Source organism: Chinchilla lanigera, unplaced genomic scaffold (genome assembly GCF_000276665.1).
Source record: "Chinchilla lanigera isolate Chin_1 unplaced genomic scaffold, ChiLan1.0 scaffold00069, whole genome shotgun sequence".
In the NCBI taxonomy this organism is placed as follows: Eukaryota; Metazoa; Chordata; class Mammalia; order Rodentia; family Chinchillidae; genus Chinchilla; species Chinchilla lanigera.
Window position 1 is genome coordinate 10,487,481 of NW_004955470.1, and position 27,053 is coordinate 10,514,533.

Here is a 27,053-nt window from a genome sequence, read left to right on the forward strand (position 1 = left end):
GCGGCGAGGCCGGGCCGGAGAACTTGCCGTGCGGAGGGAACTGTTTACGATCGGGCCGCCGCTGCTGTCACCCGGCCGCCCGAGCGCGGTCCCCGCGCGGCCCAGGCGCTTTTGTGCGGCTCCCGGCCCTGCGCCCGGCCCATTTCCAGGACTCCAGCCGCCGCCGCCGGAAGCAAAGTTTCCCTTGTGCCTGCCCTCTCGGTGCACGCAGGCGGGTCCCCCGCCCGGTGGCTCCGGAGGAGTCGGAGGCGACTTTCCCGGCGGCGCCTCACTCCCCGCTGCGCGCCGCGCACTTGGCATTGTGTGGAGGGGCGTGCGTGGCTTCATGTGTGGACAATGAGAGTTGGTCCGGAAGCGCTGCCGGCTGCCGGCGAAGGGACGCCGGGCACCTGACTGCCGCTGGTGCTGTGGGCAGCCCGGGACAAAGCGGGACCGCGTGTGGGGTTGGACCCCGCCGCTTCGGTTTCTCCTTTATTTGGCTTTGTGTATTTTGCCAACAGGTCTGAGGCTGATTCTGCCAAGTTCGTGCCTGTAATGGGATGAGTGGAGGGGCCTCGGATGTCTCGGGGCCTGCTCCAGTCTTGACCCAGAAAGAAGGGAACCCCGAGGCCGGTGGGCGGGGCCTGCTGGGGACCCACAGGTAGGACCTGCGGTCTCTTCGAGGTCGTGGCCTGTCCAGGCTTCTCCAAGGGATTTTGTAGGACGGAAACTCGATCTGGGTGTGTTTCATTTGCTGTTTGATATGGTTGTCGACAGTGGTTTTCAAGTCTTAAAAATGAAACATACGTTAACCTAGGCTGCTTTAACTTATTAAAACGTTTCCAGGCTGCCCCGATCGCTCTGGTAACTCAAGCGTGGAGGCTTCCTACGACGAATTAATACCAGGGGCTGCAGGCGTGTGCGGGGTGTGTGGAGAGACCTGTTCAGGCACTCCCAAGAGAGTGCTGGACCCGGAGGGCTGGCTCTGGAGCCGGGCTGAGGGTGCGCTGCAGGCTGGGCCCAGCTTTGACTGGACAGCGAGGGCACCAGGACTGGTGGCTCCCTGAGGCTCACACTGAGAACTTTGCTCAGGGGTAAGGTGTGGAGAGGCGCGGCCCGCTACCCTCTGCTCTGAGCTCTTGAGCTGTGGCACAGTGAAACTGGCCTGAGACCTAAGATGGGCCCGGGTGCCAGGGTGCCGCCCAGAGAGTTGGCCGCTGCATCGCTGCACTGCCCACCTGCTCAGAAAGGACCCTTTCGGAGGGGCGGTCCTCTGGCTTTGAGTTTCGCCTTATCAAACGCTGTGCACTTACACCTTCTTTGCGCCTGCCCGGCTGGACCCTGCTGAGTTCCCAGCCTGTGTCACTTGCGTTGGGTGTTCCTCAGCTGTTCCAGCAAACAGCAAATCTCGTGCACACAGCGTTTGAGAGCTCTGCTCTTATCCCCATCAAATTCACCAGAAATCTTCCTGGGGGTGCACAGACTGAGCAAGCGCTGAAGGTGCCCTGAGGCCCCTTGGTGGCACTGAATGACGAGTACTTTTCCGGATCACCTGGGCTAGCTTAATTTGCCCTGGCCAGGCCAGGCTGCAAGACCTTCTGGGACGTGCATGCTGCTTGCCGTACAGCCGGCCCGCTGCGTCCCTGGTGGTGGCAGAGTCCCTGGGAATGGCTTCCTGGCTTTCGAAATGAGGCCAAGTGGCTGAGGAGCTCAAGACTGCGGGCTGGAGCTGCTGGTGGGTGGTGTGTGCTGTTTGCGGAAACTGGTAAGCTCCATTTTTTTCACAGTGAACTGGAAACTCCCAGTGACTCCCCCAGAGGCCAAGGGATTCCTTTGCCCGTCCAGAGCCGCTGCAAATGCTGCCTATGAATCTTTTCTGTTTCCTAAAATGAGAGGTGGAAGCACTGCAAGCCGTGTGTTCAGAGGGCTTGAGCTAAAACACGGTATTGCGTGTCTGCTCAGTGCTGGAGTTCGGGCAGCTGCAGAGGACAGGTGGCTCTTGGTGGGCTGGCACAGGTAGTGTCTGAGCTAAGTCAGGTCTTTCCTTTATAGTGCAAAGTAACAGATTAGACTTGTGTCTTTTCTACATTTCACTTCGAAATATCCCCAAGGTACATTTGTATCTGAAGGTGAAGTGACACGAGCACATTACACCGCTTGGCCAGCGCATGCACACACACACACACACACACACATACACGCATTATTACCTCACAATCCTTGACACCACAGAGATGACAAGCTCTTCCGGAGGACATGGCACAGTCTGGGTTGTCCCAGCCCTGGCCCATCTCGGCTCCCTTGCTGCCCTGGCTAGCCGAGCTTTCCTCCTTCCCTTCCTGCACATCTCACCAGCTCCCGTGGAGAGGGGCCGCTTCCTCCTGGACCTCCACAGCCTCGTGCGTCTCTGGCTTGGTGTTGGGGGCACTCTCCCGAGTGGTTCGTTGTTGCTACATTTTCTCTGATGGCTTGTAGATTTTGTGCACCTAGCGCTCGCTGGCTAGGTTGATGTGGTTCTGAGCCTGCAGGTGTTGGGGCACTAGGTTCCCCCTGGCGCATGGTAGCACAGCTACAGGGGTCCCGACAGTGGGAAAACTTGATCTTGGTTCTTGTCTACTTGGTAACTTCTGTCAAATGAATCATTAGTAGTCTTTTTTTTTTGTCTTTGTGAGACAGCGTTTCACTGTGCAGTTCAGGCTGGCCTTGAACGCACTTTGTAACCCAGGCTGGCCTTGAACTTGCAGCAGTCCTCCTGCCATAGCCTCTGGAGTGCTGGGACTACAGGCGTGAGCCACCATGCACCCGGCTTATTAACAGTCTTGAAGCTATACTTAGAAACAAAACAGAGCCGCAGAATTCACTTATGTTTCATAGACACTTTACACAGGAAGGCTGAAGGTAATTTTATGTCATCATTTCTGTGCACCTGCATTTTGACTGCCACAAACCAAAGGCACGTGACTGCATCATCACTGCCTCCCTGCGGGCCGGGCGGAGCCTGGGCTCCAGAGTAGTGAGGATGACCCTGTCTGCCCCGCTGGACAGACCGGCAGGTCGGGGTTGTCTTGCTAGTAGGCAGGCCAGTGAGCATCACCTGACTTCCTTGCGTTTTTTAATTTTCAAAGAGTTGTGTTTTTTTGTTTTTTTGTTTTTTTAGTGGTAATGCTTTTAAGCAAAACTTGAAGTAGGCTCACAATTTAAATACAGGTTGAGGAACCAGACTCTGAAAGTCTGAAATGCTCCAAAATCTGAACCTTTCTGAGCAACCGCAGGAGGCCACAAGTGGAAAATTCCACACCTGCCCTCACGTGGTGGTTGCAGTCAGCGTGCAGGTGTGCTAAAAATACTGCGTGCAGTCACCTGCGGCCGTGTGCGAAGGTGTGTGTGACACAGTAAATTCCTGAGCTTGGCTCTTACATGCATTGCAAACAGTAGAAAGAAGTGGGCGGCGCTGAATAACTAAGGTACCAGCAGGGTGAACAGAACTTGGCCAGAGTTTCCAGTCTAGGCTGATAGAGACCTGTCTCATTAGCAGGTACCTGTTCCAGAATTTGAAAAATTCCCAACCCGAAACACTTCCGGTGTGAGGCTTTTTGGATAAAGGATGCTCAACATCTGTATTGCAGCTTCAGCTTTTCAGACAGCATTGAAGTTGGGTGCGGTGGTCCACACCTGTAGTGAAGCGTCCCGGAGGCTAAGGCAAGAGGATCATGAGTTTGAGGTCAGCCCAGATGGCATGATGAGATCTGTCTCAAAAATAAATGAATAAATAAAAACATTCCAGTATTGGCAAGAAGGATGGCTTCTCTGGGCAGTCGTTACTGAAGACCTCCAGGCCCTGATGAGTTAGGAGCGAGGTGTCTGATGCGCGTGTGGTGTCACAGTTTAGAAAGGCCTCTCACGTGCGACATTGGACCTGAGGCTCCAACAGCACGGGCAACAGGGTGCAGCCCCCGAAGCCAGAGGAGGAGGCTGGAGCCCCAGGACACAGAACTCAGTGCCAGTCTCTCCGACAGGCCCTGTCCTGCTAGGCCACTGGTGGCAGAGGACAGCAGGGCACTGCTGGGCCTGCTGGGTGGCAGCTGCATCAGGAGTCTCTGGGTTGATGGGGCAGCCAGCTGAGGGATGCAGACAGGATGGGCTCAGGCACTGTCCGGACTCATGGCTGCGCTGGGGAGGAGCGAGCTGCAGGCTGGAGAGAGCGTCTCCTGCTCCGTGACAGGCAGCTCTGGCGAACCTCGTGGAGCCCTTGGACCAGGCTCAAGGGGCAGCGTTTACTTCTGTGTGGTTCTGGAGACTGAAAGCTCCAGGTCAAGGCGGCCGGGGTGCTGGTGTCCGCTGAAGAGCACCTCTCGGCCCGGTGCGCTTCCTGCCTTGCCCTTGGTGACCTTGCTCCTGTGCACACAGAAGCACCCTTCCAGCCTCACTGAGCCCGTGACCCACTTCCTGTCCACCTCAGGTGCACTCCAAGGCTCCGCAGGCTCTGCAGCCAGGGATTCATCAGCTGCATGTCAAAAATATTTGCACATTTTTGGGTCTCAAGTGCATATGTACAGTCCGTGTTTGGTTATTATTACCCCCTTAGCACTATAATGATTTACACATCCTTTACACTGTTTTTGATTTTTTGTTGTTTATTTTTCTGAGACAGAGTCTTGCTGTGTTGTTTAGGCTGGCCTTGAACTCACTATGTAGCACAGGCTGACCTCGAGCTTGTGGCAGTCCTCCTGCCTCGGCCTCTTGCATGCTGGGATCGCAGGTATGCAGCACCATGTCTGGGTTGTGTTAGGCAGTGTGGGCAATCTAGGAATGATCTAGAGCACATGGGGGGATGTGTGCGGGCAATGCCAACTGCTCCATGCCATTTTACACAGTGACTTGAGTGTCTGAGGGGGTGGGTCCCCTCAGGGTCCTGGAAGCAGTCCTGCAGGGCACAGAGGACCCAGGCACTGTCACCTGGGGACTTAGGCGCTGCGTTGGCAGCGTGTGAGTGCTCTCAGGGACGCTGGGGACTTCGGGACCACTCCCTCGTCCAGTCCTGTGGGCTCTGCCCTCCGAGACCACCTGCCCGGGCCTCAGCGTTGTCAGAAGTCCCCAGAGTTCAGGTGGGGCAGTCGGCTCACTCAGGGCTCGTTGTGAAGTTGTGTGGGAGAGGTTGCTGGACACTGGCTGCCCTGGCCGCTTGGGCTGTGAGTGGAATCGCTTAGGAGAAGAAGGCAGCTGCATTCCAGCTGGAGCTTCCCTCCAGGTAGGCAGGCGTACCTGCGTACAGCTGCACTGCAGTTCGTGTTTTCTCTGTGACCTCACTGAGCACGGACTCCTGGGACTCAGAGCACACTTGAGAATATTGTGAACTCTTCACTTTTTACCAGATCTGATTGTAGGACTCTGCGAGTGACTTACATTGTTTTTTAAAACTGTGTATGTTACACCTTTTCCAATGAAGCAACTGTAGTTACTACACTATTACTCTACACTGTTGTCCTAGTGTTCAACTCCGGGGGACACAGATTACTAGAAGCGTGAGCCCCGAGAATGTCCCGGCCCTTTCCACACAGCAGTCCCTGGCCCTGGGCCGCTGCCCCCTCCAAGGGAGGTTGCGGGCACAACCTCACTGCACCAGCAGCCGTTTGCCAGCAGTGGTAGTGAAGCGGCGAGGGTGTGGTCGGTTTGGGCTTGTGCATTTCATCCTGCAGGGCCGGCTGAGGGCTGGCCCTCGTCATGGTGGCCTGGCTGCGGAGCTGTCCTCACTGTGAGCCTCACTGGGTCTCATAGGAGAACAGGCTGCAGGCAGAGTGGGGTGTGTGTGTGTGTGTGCGCGCGCACGCTTGCACAGGGGGCTTTAACATAGTGTCTCCCTGCAAAACCTGTTGAAATGATCGATTATCAGGAGCAGTGCCCCCTCATCGAAATGCCGCGCCGGCCACAAATGCGAGCCTCGGTGTCGTTTTAAGTGTTGTAGTCACATTAAAGATGCAAATAGAAATGAGAGGTACTGTGATCATATATCTTCCCCGTTATATGCAAAATGCTTTTACTTCTGCATGTAATTAGTGTAAAAGCTAACGCAAAGGTTCACATTGTTTTACCCCTGTGAAGCTTTGCGTCTCTATGCTTTCCACCGCCTACCCCCAAGTTTCGAGGGGTCAGTGGCCCTGGGCTGGGGACTGCTGTGTGGGGAGGGCCGGGACATTCTCGGGGCTCACGCTTCTAGCAATCTGTGTCCCCCAGAGCTGAACACTAGGAAGACACAAGGAAGCAGTGTAGAGTAATAGTGTAGTAACTACGGCTGTGCTTCATTGGGAAAGGTGTAACGTGTACTTTTAAAAACAGTGCAATGTTTCATACGCTAAGTCACGCATAGGGTCCTACAGTCAGATCTGATAAAGAGTGAACAGTTCACAAACATTCTCAAGTGTGTTCCTAGTCCGGGGAGGGGAGAGTGGCCTCTGTGAAGAGCACTCTCGGGGATGAGTCGTTGCCGTGTTTCTGACGTGGTCAGGGCTTCATGGGTGAGGACAGGAGCGAAAATCATACCTTTGCTCAGGAGCCGGAGTTTATGTCCTCTCTCGACACACACCCTGCAATCAGACGTCGTAATTACACCCCAAGCGGGTCGCACGGAGAACCTGTTGAGTCCTCATCCTGTCCACATGGCGCATTTGGAGTTCATCTGGGGAAGGAGAGGGAGGCCTGGGGCTCCACAGCCAGCAAGTGGCAGGCGTGGACTTCACACTCTGACCTCCATGCTGGGGCAGCACCCTTCACCCAGCCGGGTTCGCCAGGGGCGGGGCAGAACCAGGAACTGCTGTGGGAAAAGCGGGAGATGTGCAGGAGAGCTGATCAGTGTGCAGCGGAGGCTGGGCCAGGTGCGTTCTGGGGCCTCTTGTCAGGCACGCTGTTCGGGGGGCCCTGGAGAGGGAGGAAGCTCTGTGAGGAGTCACCCCTGGTGTGCCTGGGGACCTTGCCCCTCTGCCCCCCTGCACCCCCGCCCCCCCATGTTCTGCAGCCAGGTGGACGTCACGCTGCCCACTCCAGCTCTGACACTTGTGCCATGCCCCCTGGGGGTGGTCCCACCTCGAGTGCTTGATGCCGAGGCCTGGGGGCACCACCGCCCCGGGCACTGCAGTGTGAGTGAGGCAGCTTTCGTGTTGTCGCACAGCCTGGGCATCCCTGGCCCCAGTGCTTGGGACCAGAAGTGCTGCAGATTTGGGACTTTCTGGAGTTTTGGACATTTGCATATACATGATGGATGTGTCGGGAAGGGCCCAAGTCTAACCAAACTAGAGACTCATTTGTGTTCGTGTGCAGCCTGCCCCGCAGCCTGAGGTCATTTTATGCACGATTTTCCTTGCAACTGCATTGCTGAGGCAGTGGGCCTCTCACCCGAGGTCAGAGTGGAGTTTTCACTTGTGCCATCGTTGCGTTGGTGCTCACACGGATGTCACACTTTGAGACGAGGGCTGCATGCCAGCGCATGCACAGCCTGCACACGGGCACCACCACGTGGGCTGTGGGACGCGGCGCTTCCTGTGTGCCGTCCACACTACCACGGGACGGAGCGAGTGGAGTGATTTCCACCTCTGCCTGGTCTGGGACAGCTGCACTGTGGAGCTGTGAAGCTCACGCGTGCCCCGCGCTGGTGGGAAGGGGAGTGGGTAGGCGCTCACCTCAGACACTGTAGACCAAGCTACCGAACCTTGCTGCGCTGCTGTGACCGCAGAAGGACTTCAGTCTCGTGGTGGCTTTGCTGTCCTCTTCTCAGTTCATGATAGGCTGGATCACATCTCAGTCTGATTCTTGGAAGTGGCAGCGCAGGGTCCCCACGGGAGCTGAGATGCTGGCCGGCTTTCCTGGGGTGCGTCGTATGTGCCAGGCCTCCCACCCCACTCGTCCGGGTCTGCAGGGGCTGGCACAGAGCTGGGCAGCCTCTCCGCCAGATGATGGGACAGAGCCACAGCCCCAGGCCTCAGGCAGGTCTCCCTGTCCACAAGCTGAGACTTGCAGTCACCTCAGTCCATGGGGCTGGCTCCGCCACAGCCCGTTCCAGGAGCAGCAGCAGCAGCAGCGAAGATTTGTTTACTTACCCAGGCGCATGGGTTCCCACTGACGCTGCAGTTACCACCAAGGAGGAGTGCGACAGAGGGCATTGGGGGCCCGGGCAGGTGCCCGGGCAGGGGCTGGGCCAGGGCAGAGGCTGCCCGTCCTTCAGCACTCTCCTTCACGGCCCCACCTCAGTTTAACAGCGGACGAACTTTGGCTGAGTCTTCAAGGATGCATGTAAGTGAAGAAGTGTTTTAGTCATGTCACGGAGGTGCTGGCTCCGGAAGAGCAGAGTCATTGCGCCTCGTCTGTGCTCACTGAGGGCAGTCACCGTAAAAGCTGGTGTCACTGTCCTCTGATGCGGTGGTGAGAGCTGGCCGCCGCTGCTCTGGGTGGTGGAAGCCACCTTGGGGACATCACCGTAAACACCGACAGCTCCGGGAGGTGCCTGTTGTCATCGCGGCTGTTGTTAGACAACAAGGAATACTCAGGGGTTCGGGAGTTGTTTAGGGGCAGTTTTCATAAGTGTAATAACGGTGAAGAGTGAGTTTTCATCAAATGACTTTTTGTTTTGCTTTAAGAGGCAAACCTAGCAAAACCTGGCAAGGTAAAGAAAACCAGATTTTCCAGCTAATCATAGCTTCAGACAAACCAAAACTGAGTTACCCTCCAAGAGGTCTTCACTGCAGGAAAGGCGAAGGGCAGAAAGGAGGCGGTCGCAGGTGTAGTCTGAACTAACGGGATGGCGGATAAAGAAGATGTCGACACGTGGATCAAGCTACGGCTAATCATAACATTGGGTGCATAAAACCAAACAAGAGGCAACCAGATTGTCCTTGTCAGTCATTTCCGTTCCTTCCCTGTTCTTTCTTTTCACACGTGTGGTGTTTCTCCTCCGCTCCCCACATCTGCGTTGTGTCGCTCTGGTCTCTGTGCCCTCAGCCTGGGCCTTGAAGTCGGCCTGTTAGCGTCTGGTCTGGTCCCCGGCGCTCAGGGCCTGTCCCTGTGTTCGCCCCTCCTCTTCCAGGGCTGCCGGGCTTGGGTTTGGAAGGTTCTCGTCCCCGTCCCTTTCCACCCTTGCCTCACGAGGTGTGTCGAGCAAGGTTCAGCAGACCTGGCCCAGGGTCAGCCAGGAAGAAAGGGTGACATAATCTTTTGAAAAACGAGGGAGAGGGTGTGACTCCCCTAGGGTTGTGATCTTTGTTCCAAAGCTTTCCTGCCTGGAGCGAGAGCTCAGGGGATGGGTCAAGATATTTCAGTGCGTCACTTCTTAAAGCTGTTGTGCTTAACACACCTCAGCCGTTTTGGTCACTCTGACCAAGTTTGCCTTCCACAAGACGCTCTCCCTGTGTGACTGCCTGCGGCGGGCTGGGTTTTGAGTCTAGGGACAAAACATTTTCTGCACATTGCACATTAATATGTGCAACTTCCCATTTGTTTTTGGAGCTGATTAGGTGTTAGATTTGTGTCAGGAAGTGGGAGGAGCTCATGTTTGCAAATCCACCAACACATTTTTCAAGGTTAGTATTTGTAAAAACTTAGTTGAGGCTTGAACCGCCCTTTACCCAGGTAGGTAAGTAATTGCTATCCCTCTAGGGTGGTTCTGCCCAAGTGGACATTCGGCAGGTGCCCCTGGCGTTTAGTGGGTGTAGACAAGGAGTACTACTAAATATCCTATGGTGCAGGAGAGGGGCCCCTAACCAGAATTAACAAGCTGAAAATGTTAATATTGACGCAACTTAGATAATGAGTGCTGGTCTGCTTTGTTTAAATGTTTAAGTCATGACACATTGTTCTTTCAGAGTTGCCATTTGGAGATCAACTTCATCCTCCTTTTCAGTGGCCGCAGTGAGAAGTAATACATCTGAGCAGTGTGTCTGTGCGCTTAAAATGTAAAGAAGAACCTTGCTTTAGTGTGACTGAAGTGACTGGCTTTTCTTCATCTTTGAGGGTGCTGCTGTTAAAGTGTGGCACGTGGAGAGTTTGGGGGATTATTTGAACTTCTGTATTCTGTTGTTTGGATAATATTTCAATATATGTGCTACTTTGTTTCATTTATAGTACTCCTCAGTTCACTGAAAAGAAAGTTTTGTGCTATTATCTGTTTTGTTTTTGTAAGAGTCTTGTTTGCCTATGACTTGTGTGCTGAGTAATGTTTTGGCTGCGCTTGTAAGATGATGGTGCACAAGTGTACTAACTATTGTTGTCCTCAAATTATTTTGTTATGAGATTTTAGTTTAGTTTTTCTCAAAAAAATGTAGCACTTACTGCTTTTTCTTTAACTTTCTGATTCATCATATTCGTACCACATACATATGAAAAGCTGGTTTGTGCGGGAAACGTCTTGATGCCTGGCAGAGATGTGGGTAAAGCCCATTGCACTTACGCTGCCCATGGAGGCAGGTGTAACGGAGGGGGCCTCGCCCAGTTACTTCTAAAGTAATGGATCTGTAAAGTCTAGTAGTAAAAGACATGTTTGCTTTTTTCTCAGAAGACTTACATTAGTAATTGTTTCTAGAAAAAAAATGGTTTTATTATCACTAAAGTTCATAAGATTCTGTGTTCAGCCTGGTAATTTCTGAGCTGGTCACCTGTGTTAGCTTTTGAATGCTTTATTTTCCTCTTTGTATAGTTCTAAAACTCTTCAGGGAGACAACAAAAATACCACAAATTAGACCTTACGAAGGAAAGGGAGAGGGAAAATTCTAATTTGGCTGTTAGTTGCTGACTCCCAGCGTCCACAAAACTACCTGTTAGCCGGCCTAGAGTATGACGTTGCTGTCTGAACTCTTCTTCCTCCTTTATAAATAGTTTCTTACTGGATCAGGTAAGAAAAGCCTAGGAACGCAGAGACCCGCCCGTGGGAGCTTCCTTGCCCGTGTTGTTGTCTGTTTTGTGTAAATTATTTCCTGTTCGGTTGCCCTTCCTTTTGACTTCGTTGTTTGTTATCGCCTCTCTTCCGGTTCTGTTACTAGGTTAAACACTCAGCACTGTACGTTTTTGAACTTCCATGGGTGGATAGCATTGAAGCACAAGCTGTCTTTTATTTTCTTCAGTCACCCCATCTCCTATGCACCGAGAAAGACTCCTGAAAAATTAACAGTAATTCTTTGGAGAGATTGGAGAGTTCTGAGTGACAGAACGATGTATGTATCTCTTTGTTACTTGTGCGCCCTTTGTATCATCGGATTCTTCCAGTGTGGGCGAGCCAGGCCAGGGCTGTGAATGGACTGTTTTGTAGATGAGCAAAGTGCAGGTCGCCAGGACCGTGCTGGCCACTGGGGTCCCTTCAGAGCGGCTTCTGGGAGCCCTTAGCAGCACCTCCAGGCTGGACTGTGGTGGAGTGGGGGGACCCAGACCTATAGCTGCAGACCCCAGACCCCATGCTTGATTTGGTGACTATCTCAGGCCCCTCCCTGTATAATGAAACATCTGCCTTGTGACAGGGACTTCTTGACTTTTCATTAAAACAGAAGCTGGAGTGATACTGTATCATTCTGAACCTGATTAATAGCTAGTCTAAATGTGAACTTCAAAAGTCTTGATTCATGAGAGGAGCAGAGACACGGATCCTCCTTTTCCTCTGGTACAGCTCTGGCTAATGTTGCAAATCCCCCGCACCCAGGCTGCCGTCATGTCCTTTTGTGAAAGGAGGGGTTGTCCCCAACGTTCTCTGAAGCCATCCATTGCTCTGCCTTTCCTTCGCTTAGAGCTGGGACGGTGCGGTCTCTTGGTTAGTAAGATAGGTTTGGGTTTTTTGCCTTCGAAGCAGCATGGGATGGAGGAACTCGAGTGTCAAGTGTGGGTTGCTGTGGCTCTTGTCCGCCTGGGTAGTGAGGGCTGGAGGAGGGTGGCTGGAGGCAGATGAAGCTGCCTTGCTGCACGGGAGCCTGTGCGCATGCCGGGTCGGGGTCCTCCGAGGAACACTTACCGACCCAGCTCCGTGCCCAGGGCCGTGGACACCCAGCGACCTGCCCGCAGGGTGCCATAAATCCTGCGGGGGTTTCACAAGTTCCGACCAAGTCCCAGCGTGTGAAGTGATGCTTGCGTCCCTCTGGTCCGGTCAGGGCTGTGGGAAGTCCCCGCCCCTGACCCCCAGGCCAGGAGGGTGAAGGCTACTCTGGAGAAGGGCGGCGTTCTCCTCGGGCTCCAGCACCAGCGCACCCGCAGACCCTGGCCACTAGGCTTGTCCCCAGGCAGGGACATGGCGGGCCTGGTGAAAGCTGGGTCTCCGCCACACCCCCGCTCCTGCTGCGGTTCTGTGATCAGTGACCCCGGAAGTTGGGGCTGGCCAGTCTGTACTTTTCAGATAATGTGAGTCTGACTTACACATCATTTATTTGCTTTGAAACTTTAACTCTGAAGTATTAGTGACACGGTTTACAAAGTGCTGCTTTCCATAGAACGGTGGCTCCAAGTAGTTCGTTAATTCTTACTCTCTTTTGTCGATAGTGGGACAAATGCACTTACACCATCATACTTTAATCTAGAAGAGATTTGTTTAATCAAATTACTACTTTGCGTGGGCTAGTAAAGAGTATTGCAAATGAATGCTGTTCAGACATTGCGCAAGTTTGTTTTGGATCCTACTGAGGGTCTCATTTGGTATGTGCTTCCTTTTTTTGGGGGGGGTCTTTTTGAGACAGGGTCTCGCTATGCAGTTCAGGCTGGCCTTGAGCTCACTTTGTAGCCCAGGCTGGTCTCGAACTCGCAATGGGTCCTCCTGCCTCCGCCTCCCAAGTGCTGGGATTACAAGCGTGTGCCACCAGGCCCAGCTGGTGTGTGTTTCCTTTGAGACTATTTCTTAATCTATTATAGGTGATTTTTTTTTTTTTTTTGCTGGGGATTAAGTTGAAGGCTGAACATGTATCTTTTTATTTTTTAATGAAGTGTTTCAAATGGTTGCCTTCCACTCAGTGTCAAGTCCGGATCACAGGGCTTTTGGACAGCAAGGCATTGGGAACTGTTTTCCAGAGCTGGGTAGATTTCAGGGCTTAGGCATGAGCTCTGACCAGTACCTGAAAATAAATTAATGCTCGCTTTCAAAGCAAGTAGAGTCATAATTATTGATTCCTCCTCCGGTTCACAGCGAACCAGTCTGCATTTGCTTTAGCTTTTGATGGTGCAGATTAGCATAACATGGTTTTTGTGAAATAGTATAATTAATTAGTGATAGACTGTGATTAATGCTTAGTGTTTCTCATGAACTTAATTTGAAAATAACACAAGTTTAATCTGAGGTACATGTTTGAGATACCATTTTAAAGGTAGATAGATTTTAAAGGTAGATAGCTCCTCCTGGGCCCTGGTCCCCCTGCTTCGGGGAAGAGGAAGTTGAATGTCCGTTAAGTGACCGAAGTTCTACTGGGGGTGGCTGACATCTCTGAGTACAGAGAGGGTCACCGCTAAGTGGGCAGCCCGCTCCTGTTCTGTCACCACAGCCACGACACCCCTAGGGGTGGGAGGTGGGACTCTGCTCCACCCTGCCCACACTGCGGGTGCAGAGGGAGACCCCGTTTCATTCCGCTCACCAGGCCTTTTCCTGGCAAATGACCTGACACTGATGGTGAGGAGGCTTCTCTGGGCGTTGTTTCCTCGGCCCATGCCTCTGCCTTGCAGTATGGTTTGTGATTTTCATTTTGATCTGCAATTTCTGATGTTTTTAAAGAGAAAAGCCTTGTCGTTTTCCTAAACTTCCATGTTGGCCAGTTGAAATCGCAGTGTTTTTCAGTGGCTTTGGATAGAAGAGTTGCTCATTGGAGCAGGGGCACGGGGGCATGGGCGCTCGTCCTACCTGGGGAGCATCCGAGCGGGTGCCTGGGGCCCCTGGGCAGGGTGAGAAGAACTTGGCCCATTTCCTCCCCTCTCTGCCTAACTCTGATATTCTTTGCTCTGCTCTGTACTCACCACCACAGCGCTCCCTGGGCAGGACTCTCAGGCTCCCCACCTGTCCGGCCGAGGTCTACCCTCTGTCCTTTGCTCTGCTCCACGGGCACACGGGGGCTTTGCTGGCTTCATACCGTCTCCCCATAGCGAGGGACGTTGGATTTGTGAACCTGTGTGTTCAGGGTTTCCTGAGGTGTGATCGCAGATGGAGGCTTAGTGCCCGGTTTCCGTGATGCGCTCGCCGGGGGTGGGGAGGAGGGTGAAGTGGGGCTCAGCAGGACCGCAGGGACTGGAGTGTGACCCGTCACGCCGTGTTGTGTGTGTGGGTGCGTGCTGAGGTCTGCTCCCAACCCTTAGTACTTTATTGTTGTCATACACTGTTGAGCCAACTGCAGTGTGCTGCTTACCTCACCCCGGGGACAATGCTCGGCCTGCTTGGTCCAACGGCCAGCGGCTTCGGACTGCACTGCTTCCCTGCGGGGGCCCTGCTGGCACGAGGTCGCTGGGGTCTCTGTGCCCTCTCAGGGGACAGGAGAGGACGCCCTTATCCAAGGGGGTCATGAGGGTGACGATGTACAACTGGGAGGTTCCTGGCCTGGGACAAGCTCTCAGTAAGTACTAATTCCTTCCCCTCTTCATGGCTCATACCCCAAGGTTTGCTTGCTCTCTGTGTGTGAAATTCTGAGTTACAGAAATGGTTTTGGTGCCTACATTTTCTGCAGCGAAAATATCCCTGAGCATTGTCCCCCAGCAGTAGAACGCAGGCTCAAAGGTGAACGGGGCGTGTCACCCTCCGTTTCCTGGTAACCGCATTCAGAAAGGGAAAGAGGAACAGTTTACTGTTAATACTGTCTTCGTTAGACGGGTGGACCGGTGTCACGCCAACACACATTTCATGTTAAAAACTGTTAATCTCTGTTTCTCTCTCTCTGTCTGTCTCTGTTTCTCTCTCTGTCTCCTCTTTTTTTTCCCTCAAGCCTCCGGGGTCCCATCAGGACGTCCCCCAGGCTCAGTGGCTGCCGTAGGACACTCCCTGATTGTTCACCCGTGGTAGGTGTCCCAGAATTCCATCCTGTGAGGCCCTCCGGAGCGTTGGGGCCCGGTCCCTCGAGACTGTCCTCCGGGTCCTGGGCGCCCTGTGCGTTTCTGACTGACCGGCCGTGAACTGGGGCTTCCCTCGGCTTCCTCTTCCTGCTGGTAGTTTGCCGTGACCGCTCGGAGGCTCAGGAAGCATGTTGCTCCCTGCGTGGTTCGAGGACGCAGCTCAGGTCAGGCAGGAGGGTCGGGGGGCATCTGGGCCCTCCCCAGGGCGGCTCCCGCCAGCCGTTACCCCACTGCTGTCCGGCCCGGAGACCCCAGTCCCTCTCGCTCCAGTCTTCATCCCGCCCCATTGCTCGCCCTCCGGTGGTGGGGTGGGGCTGGGTGCCTGACCATGCGGTCCTGTGCAGGGACCCGCCTTTTCCTGTGTCCCCTTGTGAACAGCAACGCTCCTGTTGCTCGGGAGGCCCCGAGGGGTGTAGGAGCTCAGTGCCAGTGGCCAGGACCAGAGTCCCGAGCTACTCCAGATGACCCGGCCGCCAGCAGCCTGGGCCTGCCCCGCCCGGCCGTGTGCTATTCTGGGCAAGGAGCAGCTGAGACCCTGCTTATTTTACCTCCTCCTCAGCCCTCGCCTCACTAATCGAGATTCTGCTTGTGCTGGTAAAGCCCCAGGGTTTGGTTCCCAGGGAGCAAATGGAGGAAAAATATAGTAACAGTTCTAGGAAAGTGTAGAGATACAACTGGTGCAAAGGAGCAGTTTGAGAGTGACTCAGAACTCAGCACTGCTGGGCTGTGGGTGATAAGAGGCGGGTGTGGGGTGAGCCCACCCCTGCTGCTGCCCTCTGGAGCCAGGGGTGGCTCTGCAGTGCTCTGCCGGGGGGGCCCTCGAGGGACACCTGGCTTCCTCCAGGGCCACCTATGCAGGCCTGGCCAGCACGGGGAAACCAGAAAACAGCAAGGACTTCTGGTTCTCAGAACAGCCCGTGGCTCTCTGCCGTCCTCGGCTGATGCTTCAGTGTGCCTCGGTTTGTTTGTGGTGCAGGGCAGGTGCCTACAGCCCAGCCTCAACCCCTGCCCTTGGCATTTTAATGCTCGTTTTTTAGCTTTCTCTCTGGTTCTGGATCCAGATACCTGGAACCCAAGCTCCTGGGTTTGGATCCCAGCCTCACCATTCCTGGCATGTCTTGGGTCGATTACGTCCCACTTGGTGCCCCAGTTGCCTTCACTGGAAAATGAGTTGTTCTGGGGATTAAAATGAGTTAAAACACGGTGAGGGCTGGGGGTGCGGCTTGGGGTGGGCGCCTGCCCAGTGAGTGAGAGGCCCCGGCTTCCTCCTCAGCGCTGCAAACACACCGGACCAAAATGCAACCGGAAAGCAAACACTGAAGTAGCACCTGGCGGTTTTGCTTTTGTTTGATTTCGTGGAGGCGAGCCCTGGTGAGTGCAGGAGCGGAATATTGCAAGTTCAAAGAGCGAGAAAAGAAAACCTTCCCGGAGCTGAGTGCAAGGGCCCGGTGAGAGGAGTTTCTAAGAATCAGAATCTTTAAAAGTTTACTATCTGCATGTGGCTTTATACAAAATGCTTTAGCACTGGAGAGCACGATTGAAATTTCTGTTGGGGTGTGACTTCATGTAGAGGCGTGCTTAGCAGCTCTATCTCATGCAAAGATCTGTTCAAAGGCTGGTGTTGGCATCTGGCTTTTATCTTCCTGAGAGCTGCGATACACATCTGTGATAGAGTAGCACTTTTCGGTAACCAAGAAGGCCTGAAACTTAAGGTAGGATGTCTGTGTGCGAGCATGTAAAATAGCTTATTTAGAAGGGGAAGCCTGCAGAATCCATCGTTTTCAGGGCATGTGGATTTGCCCTCAAAGACCTCTGATGTGTGAAACAGTCCCGCGTGATGCAGACCGTGGTTTGTGTGTGACGTCATAGACAGTGCGTAGCACCTGGGAAATGGACTTTGGTGACCAGCAGTCTGAATTCATGTTCCTTATTTTCAACTTGGAGATCTTTTAACGGGGTTGAGAAAGGTAGTATTTTTGAAAACGTATTTTTAGCCTTGGAAGATACTTTTGGGTACCTGAGGAGGTGGTTGTGGGTAGTAAACTGAGTTGCACTAAATGGCTTGCTGCTGTGAATCGCTTATCTCAAGTTTCCAGCGTTGGGATCATGCTAATATCGTGATTTTTGGCTTCCCTCACGTCTGTCATTCTGACTTTCTGGTAGAAAATGTGAGAACTTGGGCAGACATTTCAAGAGTAGTTCCCATTCTTCCTCACCGTGTTCCATAGGTAGAATCGGGTTTTTTTTCCTTAGGACTGAAAGACAGTTCTTTTAAAGCTTGTGTTCCTCAAATATAGATGGTGCAGACTTGCCTGGAGTCTTTTAAGAAAAACCAGGAATGGATCAGACACCACTGGCAGCACGTCCTGACCTTTCCCTCAGGTCTCAAGCCCTCCTTTTCTCCTAGGCCAGCCTGGGTCAGATCTTTATTTTCCCTGCAGTTGCCTCGGGCGGCCTCCTGCGCTGACTTCCTCCTTCCAGGCTGACTTTCCTGTCCCCCTCCCCTCCACGAGGTGCTGGGGCTTTGTTGTCCAGGAGATCACAGCATCCTGGAGAGCTCTGGGCTGTCACTGCCCCCTGCCTTCACCCGCCTGGGCTGAGCTCGGGTCTGTAGGATGTCGGGAGGGTGAGTCTGGAGGGCACTAGGTGAGCAGTTTTTGCTGGTGCCTTTAGGGGAGCTGCTCTCCAGGCCCCGGGCAAGCTCTGAGCTGCTTGGCACTGAGCTTGGGCCCTGCACGCTGAGGCTGTGGACTTCACTCCACACTGAGGTTGCTTGATCTCAAAGGAGACCTCGAGGCCTTCGCAGTAGCCCTGGCTGCTAGCACCAGGCCCTCGTGCGACCTGTGTTTAGCCAGCGTAGAGAGAGGAAGATAAAGTTCTGTCTTTCCAGGGGAGCAGGCCTGCCCCGGGGCGCGCTTTGCCCTGTTGGCTTCCACCTGGGGGTGAGCTGCGCAGGTCCTTGGAGAAGGCTCTGTCCTGAGGCTATGCCCATCTTTCGGGGACAGCCTTAGGTAGTAGGCGCTCAGGTTCCCACTGAGTCAGGGTCACGGGTCACCAAGGTGGCTGTCATTGTAGGGAGCAGGATGGGAGCACAGTCCTGCCCTGGGATGGTTCCCTTGGGAACTGGCTTCTTTGTCTGCACAGCAAGACATGCTTCACTTGGCCGTGAAGCCACATCCTCCCGCCCTGCTCCCATCCCCGGCTCTTGTTCTGCAGCACTGGGCTTCCTGGCCCGCCCCTCCCCCTGCGGGTCCCTCCCCCAGTCACAGCCCGGGGCTTTCCTTACCAGGACTTCCCCCTCTGCCAGTGCTCGGGTCCTCCCTCGCCAGCCCCTGCCTCTGGTCTCCACTGCACACTCACACGCAGGTCCCCCCAGCGCGCAGGTCTCTCCAGCGCCGGCCTCTGCACACCAAGGTCACGTCCACGATGCCGTCCCATGCCCTGGGCTGTGGCATCCGTGTCACATGTGGAGCCCGCTGGACAGGCAGCTCCAGGTTCGGTGGAGAGACCCCACCCCCACAGAGGCTGCTGCAGGGCATCTCCAAACTTCCCTCCCTGCATCCGAGACACTGGCCCCCCATGTCCACAGAGCCAGGCCTCCACCAGTGCGGGTGACATTGCTGCCCCTGAGCCCAAGCTGGCAGCCCATGTGCCAGCAGCTTACACAGATTTTCTCACCCTTCGTCCAAACAGAGCAGCGTAGCAGCCACATGGAGCATTTTTCAGCGGTGCCTCGGTGGCGGTGGCCTCGTGGCTGGGAGGAGGGCGTGCATGTGTGTGTACGCACGTGTGTTTGTGCACATGTGCCAGGCCGACACTGCACAACTGTGCAAGGGACTGGACGGATGGGTCCCAGCCTCACCCCTGTGGATCTGTGGGTCGGGGGCAGTGTGCGAGCCGCCTTTCTCTGAGAGCCCTTTCTAGAACCCAGGCCCACTGAGGCCGAGCCACCGTGGTCCAGGGCCCTGTGCTGACGCGCGTTCAGCCCGATCTGGGGAAGAGAGGAGATCTGCAGCCGTGGTGGAGGCCGATGTGTGTGTGCCGGCCCGGGCTGAGGACCGCCACTGTGTGTGGCGCTGCCTGCTGCTTCAGGGAGAATTTGCCTGTTGTCATGTAGAGTTTTAACTTTTATACCCGAAAGTTTCAAAATACAAACAACCCGCATCCTCTTGTCCCTGTCGCTGGCCAGTGCCATGTCCTCCTGGGCTCCCCTCCGGGCCCCTACTCTGGTTCTTTGAAGCAGAGTCCAGACATACATGCCGTATAATTTCCTGATTCTATTTTAAATCAGACTGTGAACCTTAAAATTTAGTTTCAGATAGATTTTGCTTGAACTTAATTGTGTGTGTGTGTCCTCAGACTTACTTTTCCCATTTGCCCTTGAAGTGTTTTGGTACGTTCTTCCCTGTCTCCTCTTGGGATTTCAACATTATGGTATTGTTATTATTATTGTTATAATTTATTGGCACTGGATTTCGAGCCAAGGCCTTTGTACTGAGCTTGAGACAAGATATTTCTGAGTTCTTCAGTTGCCCAGGCTGGGCTTGAACTTGTGATCCTCCTGCCTCAGCCTCCCAGAGTGCAGGAGTCTTTATTTCTGATTTTGTGGCCTAACTTTAGTAGCTTCTGCTGTAGCGAGAGGCACTGTCTTTTCCTTGCGACTTTCCAGGGAAGCAGAAGCAGCTGATCACGACAGCTTGGGGGTGAGTGGGCTTCCAGACAGTCCCTTGTCTCATGGGTTCTGCGATGAGAATTTGTATTCTGTGTGCGCGGACGGTGCTTAGGTGTCCTCGCCGGTGAGTGAGCGGGCGGGTGGCCCGGCCAGGTGTCAGGGCCCCCTCTTGCTTCCGGAAACCCAGGCATGTGCAGCTGATTCCTGGGATCATGGGAGCTCTTGCAGAACCACGCTGGGGCTCTGGTTGGGTGCTAGCCTGGGTGGGGCGCGGGGCCCCTCTGGGGACAGCAGCTGTGGGCAGCCTGGGTCTGCTCTGCGGCTCTGGAGCCCTCTACTCCTGGTTGCAAGACACTGGCATCCTGGACGAGGATGCCCAGTTTCCTCCCCGGCCTTGGCAGCTGCGTGCCGCAGGTTTTCTGCCGCGTGCCAGCTTCCTGCCTTTTGCCCCTCTTCTCTGCAGCTCCTCCAAAGGTCTCGACGTGCTCAGCATCTCCTGGAAGCAGGCAGAGAAGGCCTGGGTGGGCGAGGCCTGTGTCACCAACCCTGGCACACGTGGCATGGCGTCCTCCAGCCTGTCCACCCTCCCCGGCTGTGGACGCGGCTGCCCCCAGCTCACCTGGGGACCTCAGTGACATTTTGAATGAATTTCTTCAGAGTCCGGCTGGGGACAGCTGATGTGGCTGGCCAGCTCCCTCCCTCCCTGGCCGGCCAGAGTGGCTGGTTCCTCTTCGCTCCGGCCTGCACCCCTGGAGGGCTGGCTCTGTCCGGGACCCAGGATCGTTGCCGTCACCCCTCAGGTGACTCTGAGGAAGGACATAGCCCTCCAGTCTCCGTGTTGACTCAGCCGCTCATTGTTCCTGGGATGAGCTCCACTTCAGCTGCCGCCTGACTTGGTCAACAGAAACCTGGGCGTGTCGTGTGGGGATGGGCCATGGTCTGAAGGGAAGGAGGGGGGCAAAGGTCAGCCACCCAGAGAGCTGCCGCCACCTGTAGGGCTGGCAGTCAGGGCTGGGACGTGGCTTTCCCAAGGGGGAAGCTGAGTCGGGGCTGCACCCCTGGAGCCTGGGGTCCTGTAGCCGCGGTGGAGATGGAAGCAGGGCGCAGGGCTTCGCATTCTCCCGATTTTCTCTGTTGCTTGGGCCTGTGGGCAGAATCCCACACACAGGCCCTGGGAAATGGGCTTCCAGCTCCCGGCCCCACTGGGCAACCTCAGCCAGCCACACCTGGCCCTTGGATGCAGAAGGCAGGCTGAGGGCACAGCCCGTGTTGGCACTGGCGCAGTGGGGCTGGGTCCAGGTAGTTCTGTGTGGGTGTCTGGAAGTGGCCATGAAGTATATGCTGATGGGCGGAGGCCACGGCTCCCAGACCTGCAGACCCAGAGCTTGGAGCGCGACGCGACCAGCCAGGCAGAGGTGGGGGTCGGGGAGCCCACTTTACTCTCCTGCTGGGTGCTGGGCAAAGGCAAGAGGGCGCTGAGGCCCCGTGGGGCCCATGCTGTGGGTAGAGGACACGCTGCTCACCCTGTGTGGGGCAGAGAAGCGCGTGACCTCGCCGTGCCGTGCAGAGCTCGTGGAGGAGAAGGTCTGCCTGAAGCACCCTGCCGATCCCAGCCGCAGCAGAGCGGCTTCCCTCAGGCGTCGGCCTCTCCTGTCCCCTGGCAGTCTCTCTGGAGTCCTGGTTGGTGACTGTGCTCCTTCTCTGTCTTCTGCTGCACCGCAAGAACCAAGACTGGGACTTGGCCTTGGAATTGGGGATCCCAAGAAGAGGGTGCTGCAGGCCCCAGGCTGGGCCCACGCGTGGGGGACATCAGAGACCCTGGGCTCTCAGTGCTGCCTGCTCTTTATTCCTCAGCCTGGCTCCCCCTACCCCGCACACATGGCGGGACCTGGGTCCCGGGGCACCGAGCCTGGCCTGCCTCCGCGATGTCACTGGTTGAGGGGCCGGCACGGCATCTCCTCCGAGGGTGTGGGCTGTGGCGGGAAGCCCTGCACCACTGCGTCAGCGCCCACATTTGCGCACGACCGTGGAAATCCCCCGAGAGCTTGGCTGTGTTCCTTCTGCTTTCTCAGGGCTGCAGAAGACCAGGGGCCGACCTGGGGAAATACTGGCAGGCCCTGGCTGCATGAACCTACATACTGGCTGCCTGGAGCTGCACGCTGGCTACACGGACCTGTATATTGGCTGCCTGGACCTCTCTGCTGGCTTCACCGCAAGCCGGCCGTGTGAACCCACACTCCAGTGGAGTGCGTCTGGGCCACGTGCCTGTGTGTGCGCTCCTCGTGTTTAACTCAGCCGCTCGTCACGCACGCAGCTCCCGTCCTCACACTCCGCCCCCTCATCACCTCCAGTTTACTGAGCATGCTGGGATGCACCTGAAGTCAAGCATGGTTGTGTTTTAAGATTCTGGTTCCAGGATTAATCAGGAGTAATAATTATTGTCGGATATTTGAATGGATTTTCAAGTGAAATCTTCACCACCAAAACCTTCGCTTTCCCAAGCTGGCTGATGGAGGGAGCCGACAGAACTGCTTCGATGCCTGCCGGCACAGGCTTTTTATTTGCATAATGTGGCTCGTGTATGTGGAGATTTAGCCAAACGAAACGCTTTTTCATTTGGTGTCTGGGTTTCAGTTCTGAAGTTCATCTTTAAATCTCTTTTTGCCTTTATACTCTGTATCATGTCTAAGTGGTTTTTAAAAATAAATTTATTTACTTATTTATTTTGACGTGCTGGGGATTGAACCCAGGGCCTTCCCACTGGGCTACATCCTTATCCCTTTTTGTACTTTTTATTTTGAGGCAGGCTCTTAATTGCCCAAGTTGGGCTTGGCCTCGTGACTCTCCTGCCTCAGCCTCCAGTGCTGAGATACAGGTATACCCCACACACCGAGCTGTCTAGTGACTAATGAATCAGGTGATGCACACATTTTTGTTGGCTGCGCCTGCAGGGTACTGAGAACGGATGGAGACTGGACCCCGAAGTGCTGGCCTGAGCGGGGAATGAGGTCAGGAGTGTGGCACCCTCGTGCGGGTGACGGGGTGTGGAGGGGAGGGCAATACTGACTGTGCTCGCCGGGCACAACCTCCACGCCAGAGCCCCCCGTGGTGGTGGAGGCCAGGGCGGTGCTTGGCAGAATGCCGCGTGAGGGTCAAGACCTACCGGGATGCTCTGGCTTTGCCTTCCACCTTCCTTAGTGGGTGGTGCTTGGGCTGTGGGAGGTTGTCCTGTACATCGTGTGCTGTCTGCTACGGGTTCAAAACTATGCGTGATCATTGATACCGATGCTGGTGATGCTACTCTTATTTGGACTATGTCGATTTTTTTTAAAACAAATTTTGGAAGGGTTTCAGACTCACAGAAAAGTTGCCTGGGAGGCAGTTTCCACTACCTCGTCCCCCCTCACCACCCCCCCATTCTCCTGTTCCCTATTACCCCCTCACGGCCCCCCCCCATTCTCCTGTTCCCCATTTCCCCTGTCATCAGCATCTGCCATAACTTGAATCTTGAATGTCCCCAAAGGCCCATGTGTCCCAGCCTGGACCCAGCTTGGCTCTGTGGGGAGCTGGTAGGCCCTTTCAGGGCTGGGGCCTAGTGGGCAGTTGTTAGGTTACCAAGGTCATGACCTTGAAGGGTGGAGGGACCTCAGACCCTTCCTCTTCCTGTCACTCACACTTTCTGGGCATGCGCTCAGGACCTGAAGGGCCCCACTGACTGAGGCATCTGCCTGGAGCAGAGATGGCCCTGTCTGAGTAGGTTGTCCCTGGCGTGTGTCCAGGGATGGGACCCACGTCTCAGGTTACCATCTGTCCCTGTTAGGACGACAGGGATGTCGGTGTTTTCATGCACACCCACCTTAGTTGTCTTGGTTACTTCTCCCTTGTTGCTGAGACAAAGCACCCGCTCTGCAAAGTTAAGGAAGGAAAGGTTTATTTAGGTCACAGTTTGTAGAGGTTTCAGTCCATAATCACTCAGCTCCAATGCAGAGGGGCACATGGCAGAGGGGCAACAGCTCATGCCAGTGGAAGACAGTAAAGGCAACGAGAGACAGACACACAGAGACAGATACAGAGAAACTAGCCTCTTGCCATGCCTTACACTGTGTGCGGGCTGCCCACTCTAGGGCAGGTGTAGCACTCACACCCTTAACCCAGCATTGGACCAGGAATGGATCGCAAACTCTAGAAGCCCGCCCCATGACTCCATGACGCCTTGGGGGGGCGTCCAGGCACAAACCATAACAATACCCATCAGAGATGATGTTCCAGTAATTTCTCTCTTCTGCAGCTTTTAGATTTATGTAAGTGACTGAGTCAGTTTTCTCATTTCTCCAGAGCATTACAGGCCCCGGAGGACTTCGTTTTGTGGTCTCTGTATCCGTCAGGTTTAAGTAGAGAAACAGACATAACACAAGACACAGAAATGTACAAGAAACTACAGGACTGGCCTCCGACGGCCAGCCACAGAGCTGGACGAGCAAGTGCGCAGAGGGCGTCTGCACGCTGGAGGCCGAAGGGTTCAGTCCCGGGCCTGGAGCTCACTGCCGTGTCCGTGCAAGTCTGTATCAGGAGGCCAATGGGTCTGTGATAAAAGGCGGAAGATTCCACGCAGGAAGGCCGAGGGTCCCAGGCAGAAGCCGAACAGTCTGCACCAGAAGCCAGGAGACGACATCCAGGCTGAAGGTGCACGCCTCTGAAGAGCCCGCATCAGTCCTTCCTCATGTCCTTTTTATTGTGAGCATCCGTGCCCTCCTCTCGCATGGGTCAGGATGTTCACAAAGTGAGGACCCTGGCTCCCTGCACAGTTACTTAGTTAACCTTCTAAACGTCTCAAGTTGACACAACAGAATGGTGAGGGCATGTCCTGTACCCCAGGATGCAGAACTGCCCAGTTACTTAGTTAAGCTTCTAGACTTCTCCAGTTGACACAGTATATCAACCATTACAGTCACTAAACATGGCGGTCATTGAAGTCTTTCTCAGATGTAAAAGCGCTGGTCTGATTGCAGGTGTTTGGATTTTGGCTTTACTCTTCCAGTAGACTTTACCATGCTCTGTGTGGGGCCTTGTGGTCATTTAAAAAGCCCCCAGACTGTCAAAGTTAAGAGGAAATTGGTCAGTTGTCCATCCCTAGTTTGGCCTCGGGATGCCTCACGGATGCTCCAGAAAGCTGGTGGGGGTGGGCTTGATGGATTCTCTGAAGTGTGGTCGAAGTCCTTTTTGGAAGAGTGCTTGTGGTCCTAGAAGCCAACTGCATTTGTTTCCAAGGGCTGATGTGACAAAGGCCGCGCTGGGTTGGCTGGAGCTTCAGGTGCGCCTGAGGTCGTGGGGTCCTCCTGACGTCACCTGGCCTCTCGTGGCAGGCCATGGAGTCTTGGTGAGGTAGACCAGTTGGTCTCAGAGTTGGCGTCCCCTCCTTTGCTCAGTGCCTTGTGTTGGCCTGGTGACGGTCACAGCTTTGCGTGGACCTTGGTTACTGGCCATGCACTCCGAGTATTGCTTACATTTGTGTTGGGTTTTAGAAAGTAACAGAAACAGGTGTTCTTGTCCATGCATGAAAGAGCTGAGGACGTGTTTGTTACAGTTTCTGAAGAGAGCAATTACGTGTGAACCGGTGCTTTGATAATTGACGGGCTGGGGAGTCAGACCGTGCCCTTAGGGAAAACATCTTTTCTCAGACACAAGTGACGTCAGGACGTCCCGCCTGTGAGGCCGAACGAGTGTGCTGGAGGCGCGTGTAGCGGCTCAAAGGGGCCTCTCCGCGATGTCCGTGGTCGTTGCTCTTCCGTTTTCAGTGAGGGGGGGGCAGTGTCTCCATGGCAGTAGTCGTCCAGGCCCGGGCAGGAGCTCCCGGCTGGGCTGTAGGGCCAGGTGATTATAGTCCGCATGTGGTGTGTTGTGGCTTGGCCTCCTGCGCCCCCCCCATCACCTCTGCCCCTGTCCTCCCGGCCACCGTGCTCTCTCCCTGCTGCCCTTTCCTGGTTCTGCAGCTGACTTGCGGGGAGCAGTGGGCGGGCCGTGCCCTCCTCTCCTGCCTGGATGCGTGACCTGTCCGCTGTGCTGGACATGAAGAGGACCACTTGTGTGTTTATCCTTCCTGCCGGCTGCTCCTGACACCTCAGCCCTGAGTGCCCCGCAGTCAGCCTGGGGTCAGCCAGGGTCTGACCGCAGCGCCTGTCCTCTTCCCTCAGGGTGACCCTGACAGTGTCAGGTACACGTCTGAGTCCCTCAGGTCCCGGGCAGGCGTACTCTCTGTGCTGCGCCCGGTTGCAGCTGTGGTGACAGTGGCCACAGTAGGAAACTGACCCCACTGTGCTCAGGGCAGGGTCCCCTTCAACACTGGCCAGCGATCCTGGGATGGATGGGGACGCTGGCTGGGGATGGGTATCTGCAGTTTGTCACAGATGTCTGCTTCTCACAATGTGGGGTACAGCTCTGGAGAACTCTGAAAGAGCAGAGGCGCCAGCAGAGGGTGTCCACGTGTGGGACCTGCTGTGGGCTGACCCTGTCACCGCTGCCACCGTTTGCAGAGCCAGGATGCAGGGGAGGTGCCCGGTGGGGGATGTGCAGGGCCACCTGACTTCAGTGGGCATCACGGGCTGATTGCCCTCCCGTGAGATGGGATGAGGTGAGAGCCTGTGAACGTCCCCCTGGGACCCTGGGGCTCTGTGAAGGGAGCGAGTTCCTGAGGCTGCCGGCGCCTCGGGTCAGCCTCCTTGAATGTGGGGATGAAGTTCACCAGAGACACCACATCTGTGCTGAGCACGCACGGCTTTCTTCGTCACACAGAGGGGGACACGTACGTTCCCAGCAGTCACTGCCAGCTGTGACGAGTCCTCTGGCAGAGGACGTGTGTGGCTCTAAGCAGATGCCACACCGTTTCATGCAGGGACCAGGGCCCCGTGGAGTTCGGAACTTGTCCTCCCAGGTACCAAGTGTGCACCGCAATCTCGAGACTTGGCTATGTGTGGCTGTGGCCTCTGTGTCCCTTCTCTGTCCTGCCGAGGACACAGGGCTGGACATTCTGGGATGCAGGCCCCTGTCCGGCTGAGGGAACCGTCACCGTGGGTCGGGCAAGAGCTGATGCAGTGTGGCTTTCTCAGGAGCAGGGCCTGGGTCAGGTGGGCATTTGGGAAGCATGCAGAGTGGGGAGAGAGGGAACGGCAGAGGTGAGGGTGCCCGGCCAGGCTGCTGCCCTGCTGTCCTCGCGCCCCGGCTCCTGGCACGGCCACCTGTGTGCTTAAGGCAATGAGATGGACTCCAGAAAAGGCGGGACAGGGTGCCCGCGAGTCCCCAGGCAGGGAGAGGGGACGCTTGGTGATGGGTAGGCAGGCAGCCAGGCAGGAGGCAGCCAGGGAGGAAGCAGAGT

General features: G+C 55.3%; 1 protein-coding gene across 1 annotated transcript in view; it reads left to right on the forward strand.

Annotated features, from left to right (window-relative positions):
* Positions 1-481: 481 nt before the first annotated feature.
* The window catches only part of Nck2 (NCK adaptor protein 2), a 105,085-nt gene continuing 78,513 nt past the window's right edge, over positions 482-27,053 (forward strand). The window contains exon 1 of the mRNA XM_005400789.2: positions 482-640. The gene's annotated coding sequence lies outside the window, so the exon portion shown is untranslated. The remainder of the gene's footprint in view (positions 641-27,053) is intronic.